Here is a 12,259-nt window from a genome sequence, read left to right on the forward strand (position 1 = left end):
GTAACATTAGCCCCATCGGACTTGGCCGTCTCTGTACTGTTGTCCTGTACCCCCTGCCCTTCCAACGAAAATATGTTTTTAAAGCATCGTTTTGCTTGCCTGAAGGCGACCTACACAGAACAGTGTGGGAGAGAGCACGATTTGACGCCAATCTCATTAGACCTGGATTAGCTTCACACCTCGTTTAATTAGTGCAGCAGTTTTGTAGTAGGCCTACGAATTCTTGCTCTCAGCAGAGGGATAGCAACAGAAAGACGAATGTTGAAATTTAACCCGGAAAATCTCCCTTATTTTCGTTGCTCAATGTTGACATGGTCAGAAAACGAGAAAAGAATGAGATTGAGAAGTAGTCAGCGCAGGAGAGACTTGTGGCTACATAGGATAAATAGCCTAGGCTAAACTTACAGCCAACTCCTCACATCGCCATTATTATTTGTATTATTAATACTATATTATATTGTCCTCTGTGGGCTTAAGTTAAATACGTTTTAGACAGCGCAGACAGCTGCCCCTATGCAATGCGGAGACATCAGCAGTAGCCTGATGTAGTCGCCTACCGTAGATTACCTTTGGACATATGCATTTGCATAGATACACTCTAAGAAATGGAAGTACCAGTGTGTACCTAAGTCGGTACAAATGCTTGTCGCTGGGGCAGTACCCTTTTGAAGTACAATACTGTACCTATGAATGCAGGTACATTTGTGTACCCTAGCCATCTGTACCCATCAAGGTACACTTGTGTACCTGCAATGACTAAAATGTACCTGTATATATCATTATCACATAGTACCCTTAAAAGGTACTATTCTGTACTTCAAGGGTACAACCCCAGTGAAAATTTAAGGTGGTATAACTAAAATATATGCACAACCAATAAGTACATTTAAATGTTTATTCTGGGGGGATATTACACACAATACTTCACATGAATACAGGTACAATAAATGTTAACATGTTCATATTAAAAACACATTCATATCAAAACATCAAAATATCTTATATCCATATATTCATATTCACGTAAAACATGTTATGACTCTTAATGTAAGTGTAAATAATAAAACACTTTGGTTTACAATATTTTGCCTGAATAGCCACATTGTGTTTATACGCAGAAGGAAAAAAATATATTAATTTGCACGATAGCACTAATAACACCTTTATATGATCTATAAAATACCAATATTTGAGCTAGTAATTACTCCAACAAACCTTGTATGCTTTCAAGTTCATGTTAATACTCGTGTATGTGACAGTGATGAAAATACAGTATCTACTTGCCATAACCATTACACGTTGCAAAATTAACAAAGTCCTTGCAGTAACTTAGTAGCTATGATCTTAGATCTCATTCACAGTGCATACACCATAGAATTGAGTGAACGATATGTGTGATGTAATGAGTCATATAGCGACATTTTAGAGTAGTATCTCAGAAAACAATGTGCAAGCCTTTGGGAAATATTAGCAAGCCTGTAAAAATGTACAATATATTGTTACAATGTTCATTACCTCACCAATAAATCAATCAATCAGAAAACACACTCCAATCCTTCCAATCATGAGGCGAGCCACTAAAAAGGCAAGAGTCTCAAAAGGCACCAAAGTTCAATTTCAAAAACTGGCAGAAATCCAACATATTCTTCAGGAGAGTGTGCTAAGTAAAGGTCAACAGCAGTAGAGGCTGCTGTTTTCCCCCTCTTCAACTTCTGTTCCTCTGCATATATCCACTTTGACTTAGACTGGAACCTTACTTGATCTACAGGACGTTCACATATTTTCAATAGCAGTGGTAGCCTCACCAATGACAGCAGGGGTTTTACATCTGTTGGAAGCAAAATGCAAACACAAACCTCAGAATAAGATTTTTTTCAACCACACAAATAAATAGCCTCAGACAGATTGTGTAAAATACCTTGTCTAATACATGTATGTAACTATATGAATCTGCTCACCTGGCATAGATCAGCGTTGAGTCATTACAAGTTCCATGGACCGGCTGACTCTCCCAAACTTCTCCTTACTCCTTTTCACCGTATCTTCATGAACAAAAGCTGCCTGCTCCACTATGTGTTTGAGAGACAAATGCCATGCAATAGAATAATATAATTAAACAAAATGACACAACAATGAAATAGCACAAAGATAATCTTAACCAATATATAAATTGCTATTGGACAAAAAAAAAATCTAAAAGTTGTCTGTATTATTATAATTTGCATAATTTATTATGCAATACTTTTCTATATGTATTTAACATCAATAAGAAAAATACCATTACAAAAAAAACACCAAGTTGGGTAACTTACGTAGCCATTAGATCCTTTAGGAAAGGTAAGCTTACTTCCAAGTGGCCATGTTCTGCCTTGGTGGGTATCTGTGAGAAGGATTAACGTTAGATTTACTTTAGACCATTATCAAGCTCTGAGTAACTTTATAACATTATAGAATGGTTCTGAGTTGCTCCCTCTAGCTTCTAACTAGATAAGCAATGACAACCAGGATGTTCTGGTGAACATAGGCAACTCAACTAATTAATTTTCACCTAAACAAAATGACAGTGTTGAGAGTGATCATGCTTACTGCATGTATGCACTTACCAGGCTTCTTTCACCTGCACTACCGTTGATATTAAACCAGCCTTTCAGGGAAGTTAGCAAGTATGTATGGCTAACAGTGCTAGGATATGCTCATATATCTATGGGCTAAGCTAGTTAGGATAATGATTGCTAGTGAAAGTTGGCTTTAATGGCTTCCACAAAAACTTAACATTGACATGGGAAATAGTAGATAAAACACACACACAAATCATTTCCTTACCATTTATCACGATAGTCATGCATTATTGAAGGAGTTTGAACTCCATTTAAAAATATCTGAATTCATAGCTAACCTAGGCTAAGTTGCTAGCGAATGCTAATGTTAGCCTTTAAGCCAACAATCTGACTCCATTACTGTAACAGTAGGCTATTTACAATGTACAAACCAAATTTTGATAAATTGCAACTACACCTTACCTCTGAATAGCTTTGCCTCCTCTTCCACAAAGATTATTCCATCCTGCACATGTGTTTTCTCACACCAAGCTCCTCACTGAAAGTTGCTCCATTTCTTGGTGAGTGAGATGAACAAAGTTGAGGGGGAAAATAACGGTTGCTCCCGTCCCGAATCTCCTCCCCCAACAACTTTTGAGTGACAGGCCATGTACTTTTTGTACCCTTAGGTACAAATATGGTCCCTTTGCGAAAAGGTACATTAATGATCCAGGAACGGTACATATTAGTACTTTAGGGGCTCAATTGTGTTCCCTTTAAGGTACAGGATCAAAAGTTGTACCTAAAAGAACAAAAATGTACCCCAACCGTACCCCTATTTTTGAGAGTGTAGCATTGCTAGGTAGGCAACGTTAGCCAACGTTTACAGTAGCCTATAATATATTTATTCATGATGCGCCCTTTTCAGCTTGTCTTAGTGGCACGGCAAGTGGCAAATAGTAGGAACAAACTCAGCGGAGAAAGATATCAGTAGATACTTCTGATTTGTATAGTGTTTTGTTCACTTGGATTTTGGAAATGTTACAGAGAAATATGTTAGCCTTTTCTGCCTCCAGACCATGTAGTTGCATCATAGACAGACAAAAACGATCACTGGCTAACCCACTTAAAACTACTTTAGCCAAGTCCTTGGCTGCAGGTTGTGAGCAACAGGCAAACGCAAGATACAATTGCAGTCCAATGAGATGCAACTTTATTCTCTGCGATCATGGCAATGTTAGACGATGTCGTTGGTGTAACAAATATAAGTTCGCCGACCTTGACTCAGGCGACTTGTCCCCTTCAGCTGCGACGTGTGCCGATGTATGAACAAGACAGGCTATAAACAAATATCGGGGTAATTTACAGTTGACAATAATGACGGATCTTTACTTAATGCTATTAGATATGGGTCTATACGTTTATTTAGGCTACTTATATTGACGAGATGAAGCCGTTAGGCTATGTGCTCTGCTCAGCTCAAATCTACGCGCTACAGGCGATTGTCACATAGAATAGCCTATAGAACTGGAATGTCATATCAACAATATGGCCGCGGCGGTGTTTGCGAATAAGCCCTATATGCGCACTGTAGGCCTAGGCTTTACCTTGACACACGCATACAACAGACATAGATTTTTCATAGAAATTGATTACTTTTAATTAATTTCAACATATTATTGATTATAATAGTCCATATCTCATTTCAATTTCACAATACAAAGAAATAGACTAAACGATTTAGTCTGTGCCATTCTCAATTTCACAACTCATTTAAACCAGACCACCGTCTCAGATAGGCTATCCTCAGTGTCAAACACAATAATGCATGTAGTGTAACTTATACACAGGGGGAAAAGCACTAACTGGCAGAACCAGGCTAATGTGTTGAACCGTGGAAAATTAATAGACGAACAATTTTGGAGTTTGCACTGAGATATTGTCGGGTAGCCATTGAATATTCCGACATCAGATTGCTAACAGGTGTTTCAAAATAGCTGGGAACTTTCCGGAGCTCTGAATGGCAGAGGATAGCTAGATCATCAGACAACACAATCATTGTAGGCTGCATTATGGGCCATAATGTATGGCTTTGTCAATCAACATAGAATAGGTAAAGCGCAAGTTCAACAGCAAACAGGACTTTTCAGCACAGTATCAAACCACGTAGGCTAGCCCAATGAACGCCTATGCAAATAGACAAAACACTCACATCAAAGCAGGGTGACTTCTTCAGATTTGCGAGTGCTGTCAAATCGATACGGTTTGCTCATAGAGCGTATACAGGTCTACATCCCGTAGTAGCCTATATTTTAATTTAACGTCTTTAATGGTAAGAGATCGCACAGGGATGGATAATGAGCGGTTGTTTAAGATTTAGTTGCAATGCCAGACACCTTCAGATATGAGAGACCCCCTCAGGTTTTTGACTTTGTTGCTTTCATGGGAGCCAGTCGTCACTCTATGGGAGCTCGGCTCCCTCTGGCTCCCACGTAATTCGAGTCCTGGCCGGACAAATAAAGGCAGGTTCCCATATTTGCCTATACATACCAGCAATTGCCATCAGTCCACCAGCACTAGAAGACATTGCTTCGATTTAAGTCAATGAAATAACACCTCTTCTTAATATTTTATTATATTGTTGGTTGGATTAATAAAGTCGTTTTCCTACCATGGGTCTCCAACACACGTTCTCAAGCTCATTGTCTTGCCGCCCCTTTTGAGCTAATTGCCAGAGGCTGAAGCCTACTACATTTAATTGTTGCGTGACTCAAGGCATTCCAGCCTACGAATTTAATAAAAAGTAGCCTACTAAATCATGCATAATTAAACAATAACTCAATTTAGGCTACTTGGCTACGGAAAAAGGTTTCTATTACAGCACAACCCCTTTTCAATGAATGGCTGCCTTGTCTCGCAATAAACAGCGGTGGAAATCCCGACACTTTTTCAACTGCATGAAACATAACAGTGAACCATCAAATATCTCCCAGAGTTCAGTGCCCATCAGTCCCAACATTTAGCAATATAATCAAACAGTCCAAAAGTAAATTAGATCCCAAACCAAACCGAAAATGTTATGCTTTTGATGGCCTACCAGTATGCCGCTCCAAACGAAAAGCATCTCTAATGATGGTTGTTATTAGACAGACTGGCTTCAGATATCCAACAGAGTGAATATGAGATTGTGCAGTCTTACAGTAGGCTACTGTCGATGGCTGTGGTTAGTGATGTGATGCTGTTAATGGGGAGTTTTACATAGTTAGCGCAAACCCTATAGGTTATTATTTATTTAGCGTATATAAGGCTTTTTTTCCTTATCAAAAGTGAGGGGGACGATGGCCGTCTCTTCAGCACTGCGTGGGACACGTCCCCCACGTCCCCCGTGCCTCCTGCACCCCTGACTGGAGCTATTCAAAATAATGCAGAAATAAATCCGCAGATAAAACCAAAATCCTCGTTCATTTGCTAACCACTTTCAGATAGAGTGTTAGGGAGTTAGCCTCGAAGTTACGGATAACTTCGGCCCTGGAGTGGTAACAAGCTCCCTGTTCTTCGACTAGGTCAGAAGAAAAAACAGTAAAGGTTAACGCTATCAAACAAACCCAGAAACTACTAGGCCTACTTCTACTAACTACGATATGAGATATAGTCTACCTGCGAGCCGATAAGCCATATTTTTCATCGTATGACAGGGGTTAGTGCAGAAGTGAAGTAGACTGCGCCACGTAACCTCCTCTCCATTTAGGTGATGGACTTGCCTAATGTTCCTTATTGATTAGCTACGGAATAATACAGATTTTACAAGTTTTATTTGCTACTTGCTAGATTGACAAACGTATAATATAGGCCTACATTTAATACATGTTTAAAATCAATCTATGGGGTTGGGGTTGGTTGGTGTAGCCAAGCTCGTCCAGGGCGGGCACAGATGACTTCCAGGACGGGCCTGGCCCCCCAAAGCCCCCCCATGACGCCGGGACTGCTGTCCTATAGGCCCTATTTTTGTGAAGGGGGACAAATAGGAGAACAGAGACATCAAAACACTTTCTTTTTCTGAGGTTCCAAGTACATTACACGTTTTCATTTAATCTATTATAGCTTGTCGGTCAAGGTTAAAGGATAGAATATTCATCAGTGCAACTTCTGAGAAAAAGCAATCTTTTGTTTTGTTTTGAATTGTTTTGTTTCTGTGCAGGATTGGAGATAATCTGAGATGTTATGCAGGAGGCTGTGTGTTAGGCTACATGACCCTTGGCGTAAAGGAAACAACGTGTACTTATTTACACATTGCTTGTGTCATTTATGACCACTGCTGCACTGCATGACTGTATAGAGTTCGTCAGATATTATTTCCCTCCACTAGGTTGTGTGGTTTGTCTGTCTGTCTATCCATCTGTTTGTCTGTGTGCAGGATTAAACTAAAACTGCCTCACTGCTATTATGAGATGGCATTCACACATGGTTTGTCTTCTAGTGTTCAAAGCAAGGCCTCTTTAGGTAAATTCCTAACCAAAGAACACAGAGGGAGTTTCCCCAAACACAGTGGCTGGGCCCAAAGATGTGTAGGCGTCCCTTAGCCCTTTTTGCACATTTGTTCTGCTAACGGTGAGCCAAATATTATTAAGCGAGTGTTATGCTGGCCCCTAGTGGGCACATCACATCACCCTATCTCCTTATGTGTCACTTGTGTGTCATGTGACAGAGTGGGGGGCATAAATGCAAAAACTTCAATATCTTGTGAAAACTCCATCACACTCCACAAAATTGTACATCACAATTCTGCAACTGATGCATTTTCAATATCGCAAGAACTGCACAATTGGGTAGGGTGCTTAGGGCAGATTTAGGCTACTCACATTTCCTAAAGTTTTATTTGGCTGTCAACAAAATGTCCGCAGACTAATACTTTGTCCATAGCATGTTAGCATGTTATAGCATGTTTACAGTAGGCTATGTTGGCAATGCTAACATGTTATAAACTGGTGTCTTTCAGTGAGTAAAAAATACATAACCACAGATTGGCAAAAATTGTTGCATAAGGACGTAATTAGAGACAAGGTGCAAAGTCAGTGAACATGTGCATAAAAGCTGTGTGGCATGTGAAGCATTAAGATGACCTATCAATGTGCTTAGGGTCTTGCTCATGCTAGGCTATTAAATTAGCAAAAGCTTAATAATTACATTAGCTTTTATTAGAGTTCAGACATTTTGCATGTCATTTGAAATCAGTTCCTTTTTAAGCAGACATTTTTACTGTACTGTGTATCATGTTCATTTACAAAATCAGAATAGCTTTTATCTTTCAACTGAATAAAAAAGTAAATAGGAGTCTGAAACAGACCAATGCGGTGTGCATTTTCACAGCTCAACAGTTGGCCGCAATGACTGCACACTGATATGTAACCTTACCACAGTATATCAACATTGCCGACTAGCTCTCTCAAAATAGACACACAAGTATCGTGCAGGTCTCATTCTGATGAAAGCATACATTATGTCCTTGTATGAGCAAACTTTTGAAGTTGAGGGAAAATTAGTTCCAGCTGCATGATGGGAAAGCGGCTGACAAGAAACGAAAGTGAAGGGAAGGTGAAACGCTGCACATTTCTGAGTACACCAATGATCTTGATAGTAACAAACAATTGTGCCTGTCCTCTGTCGTGGAAAATGTCCACTTCCGAATCCAATTGTCCAATTAACAATTACCACTTGACTATTTAGTTATTTTAGCACTCTGGAACAAGGCGTCCGAAGTAGACAATGTAGACAGAAGACTGTTGATCTTTATTCACCATATTGCAATGATAGTACAGCCCAACCAAAGTCCAGACCAACCATCAAAGCAATAGGGAGGAGATGTCATCAGCTGGGGCCCCTGACGAGATCTGCCTACGGATGGCTATACACTATATTTTATACTCCTCGGCCCTCGAGAAGTGTCACATTCTCGTGCCATCTCCAAAAACACCTTTCACCAATTAGCATTAAACAGGGTCGCTTACATTGGTGGAAACATCTTCCTATCATGCATAAAACTATATGCAAACCTATGTAATGCATAGGTAACATATGTAAAATAGTGGTTTTCTGGTCCTTTCCAGTTTGGGGAAATAGGGCCTTATTATCTGATTCTCTTCCTAGCTGGACAGGCCCTAAATCATTTTAAATCAATTTAATTTAATTTAATTTATATAGTGTATTTACCATTTCTGCTGTAAGTGCATGTTGTGTGTGATGTCTGTATGCTACTGAGACCCTTGAATTTCCCCTTGGGGATCAATAAAGTATCTATCTATCTATCTATCTATCTAAATCATAAGACACAGCGGCCTCCTACTCCCTGTCCTGTTCGGTCCTCACCAGCTGGATAACACCCCCCTTCCCTTGACCATGTAAGGAGTAGATCCTCTCATCCTGGTACCTAGCCTGGCGAGCCAGACCCACATTAAAATGTAGGGTCTGGGCACTCACCGTTCGCAGTGCTCAGTCCGAGGGGCGGGATAATCAGTTGTCTTTCAAATTCCCTCTGCACGCAATAGGACGCAATAGGATATTTGTTTTCAAGTAGCAGGGAATTCAAGCCAAACCGTTGCAACTCTGCCATCAATCATTATGTTACAGTAAGCCCACCAAACGACTCTATACACGATTTCAATGCCTGATTAAGTTTCGATTTCTGGAGCTCACAAGCCAACGGAGAGTTGCTAGACTAGCCCTGGCAGCAAATGTAATTTGCTGCCGCTAGGGGCGCGTCTAGATTTCTAGGCTACCTGGTACCCCCAGTACTTTTCAAATCACCACTCCTCTGACAGTTGGTCTGGCCTACACAGGATACAATGACCTCACCCTGCTCACAGCAAATACAGTGACATTAAGACTTATGACACTCATGACTGGGGTCTACTGGGACACTCATGACTGGGGTCTACTGGGGCCTACTGGTTAGCGCTTTGGACTTGTAACCGGAGGGTTGCCGTTTCGAACCCCGACTGGTAGGAAGCGTCTGAAGTGCCCTTGAGCAAGGGACCTAACCCCTCACTGCTCCCCGAGCGCCGCTGTTGTTGCAGGCAGCTCACTGATTAGTGTGTGCTTCACCTCACTGTGTGCTGAGTGTGTTTTACTAATTCACAGATTGGGATAAATGCAGAGATCAAAACACAGGATCAAAAGAGTATATATACTTATACTATACTACATTCTTCTAAAACATGAAAACCCATGCAATAATATAAACCCTTATAAAACCCATGATTACATCCCCTTAAATCATGAAAATCCACCATACCTCCACTGCTGCTGTGCCTAAGTGCAGATATTTAAGTTCAATCTTAGCAGCTTCACCGGAAACACAGACACACACAACCTTCTGAGAACTTAATAATGATGACTATTGGTTTAAAGTACTTCTGTAGATAATTTCGGAATTGTTGCTGAACTCTTTGGTCATTTATTTGTGCTAATCCTCCACTAGCTCACAGTAACCAGTCACTTATAGAAGTGAACCCACAGAACACTCCACACAGCCCCGTCCACAGAGCTATAAGAGGCGTCGTACATGAGAGTCCACGTCTCTCTTATCTTTTTCTGCAGCTCTATCATTCAGTGTTTGATCAGACACATTTAGACACATCTCTAACAGCTATACAACCTGCTGAAACATGAGATTACAGACTATACTGGCTTTGGTTGTGGTGTTTGCCTGGACAATTCAAGGTAAGTAGCCTGAGAACCAACACCAAGATACCAACAAACTGTCTAAATGATGATCATGTCACCTTTTCTAAAATATTGAGACATGTTAACGACAAGATTCAGTGGTTCAGTAGCACATTTGAGATTGTTACCAAATGTCATAACCCATGCTGTGGTGCCATTAAGGATCTTCATAACCTGGTGCAACAGAACTGGAATAGACCAAGTGTTTGTAGGTACTGTGACCTTTAAATGGCATTGTGATGCTGGATGACATGGAAAGGTGGTAAAATAAAAAATAAAAAAAACTCATTAATGTTTATTGGTACAATCCTGTCAAGTTTTCACAAGCTTCAGAGCTTAAATGTAAGTATCATGGAACATGGCAAAATTCTGAAGTGGTATCAAGTGCCACAGAGGCATTCTTCACTGGATTACATCGACATGGCACAGGGAGTGTTATTCATGTTGTTCATCTTCACAGTGTGATAAATGTTTTTCACTATTTGTATCACATTTCTTTCATAGAAATAGAGGCCACTTGTGATGCTACGCAGGATGTTTCATGTTACGGGACTGTGGGGCAGCCTTTGTATCTACAGATGATCTCAAAAGAGAAAGCACAGAGAATGCAACAAGAGTATGAACTTAAATTGATTAAAAATAACAATAACGGTGAATCCAGACTACTTCGATTTAAGGAAAACTCACCGATCGAGCCAAGATGGACATTTTGTCCAGACAACGGGACCTTGATTATAATCCCTGTGGAGTGGGCTGATTTTGGAATGTACAAAGTACAGATCTACCTAACAAACGGTGCCTCCATGGCAAGTACCAACATGACGCTGATGAACGGTAAATAATCACTTTTTGACAGCAGCACTTATTTATGGTACTTATTTACTTATTTACTAAAATCAGACATACTGTAATGGTCTCAGATTGCCTTGGAATCTTCTTTGTTTCACTGTGTCAGGAGCAATACTGCTTAGATATTGCTGTTGCTGCTAATTCAAATTCATTTTAATGCCATCCTGTCTTATAATAACTACAATAGAGTCTTTGGCTAATGCATGCCATGAGTGCCTGATATTGCACTATGGCACTTTGTTGTTGGTTTTAGACTAAGTAATCAGACTCCTACATTGTGTTACTTTAGCATCTATCTCAGGGCAGCCTGCCAGTTCAGAGGCAACCATCATGACTCCAGCCATTCAGATCTCCACCAACATTCCACCATCAATCTCCAACATCAAACTCCATCAACATAGTTACAAACTGTCAAAGGAACGTCAGCAATTTTTCTACAGTAAGATACTTATGATATTATTGTAGTATTTTGGATATTGTCTTTGTCCTCAGTATGAACATATGGACATGTATGCCTCTGGTATGTGTGTCAGTCAGTTTATTTTTTTCCCCCTCACAGTTACAATTATTGTGTGTGTGTGTGTGTGTGTGTGTGTGTATAGCTCATTTTTCTGATGTCATCGGTTGTTTAGGGACAAATGAGTTGACGGTAATATTCAAATTTGCAGTGGTCTCTTCATTTTGAATATGACCTTCAACTCATTCGAATGTCACTCAGCAACCGTAGGATGACATCAGAAACATGTGCAGTCAGTGGTCTCTTAATTTTTTCCAGAGCTATATATATATGTATACGTATATCAATGATCTCTTTGTGTTAATGTTTTACTTGTCTGCCTTTTTTTAGCCATAATGGTTGTATCAGGAACTTTTGGAGTCTTCTTTCTGTGTTTGACTGTGTCAGGAGGAATATTTTACTTCTACAGGGAACGAAAGAACATCTGTAAGGCAGGTTAGTATTTAAACACTTCTCAATTTGGGCTTCGTTGTAGGCTATGCCTTGATAGATTTTAAAGCACAAAAACAATATTCAACTCCTGGATTGGCTATTGTGCAAATTAAGTTGATGCTTATTGTATGCCAATCTACTTAGAAGTGTAAAAGCACATAGAGATACAGTAGCCTATGTCTCAAACGATATGTTGGAGATAACA

The 12,259-nt window shown here is 40.0% G+C and overlaps 1 long non-coding RNA gene across 1 annotated transcript; it reads right to left on the reverse strand.

The window, feature by feature from the left end:
• Positions 1–1,285: 1,285 nt before the first annotated feature.
• LOC143133042 (uncharacterized) lies at positions 1,286–3,297 on the reverse strand. Its single transcript, XR_012988415.1, has 4 exons — positions 3,021–3,297; positions 2,313–2,380; positions 1,959–2,069; positions 1,286–1,828 (listed from the first exon to the last, which is right to left on the reverse strand). It is a non-coding gene; the product is annotated as an uncharacterized LOC143133042 (long non-coding RNA).
• Positions 3,298–12,259: the final 8,962 nt, after the last annotated feature.

Source organism: Alosa pseudoharengus, unplaced genomic scaffold, assembly GCF_046254945.1.
Source record: "Alosa pseudoharengus isolate Yale_2024_CS ecotype anadromous, Long Island Sound unplaced genomic scaffold, YU_APseudo_1.1 YU_APseudo_1.1_scf_19, whole genome shotgun sequence".
NCBI classification, from domain to species: domain Eukaryota; kingdom Metazoa; phylum Chordata; class Actinopteri; order Clupeiformes; family Clupeidae; genus Alosa; species Alosa pseudoharengus.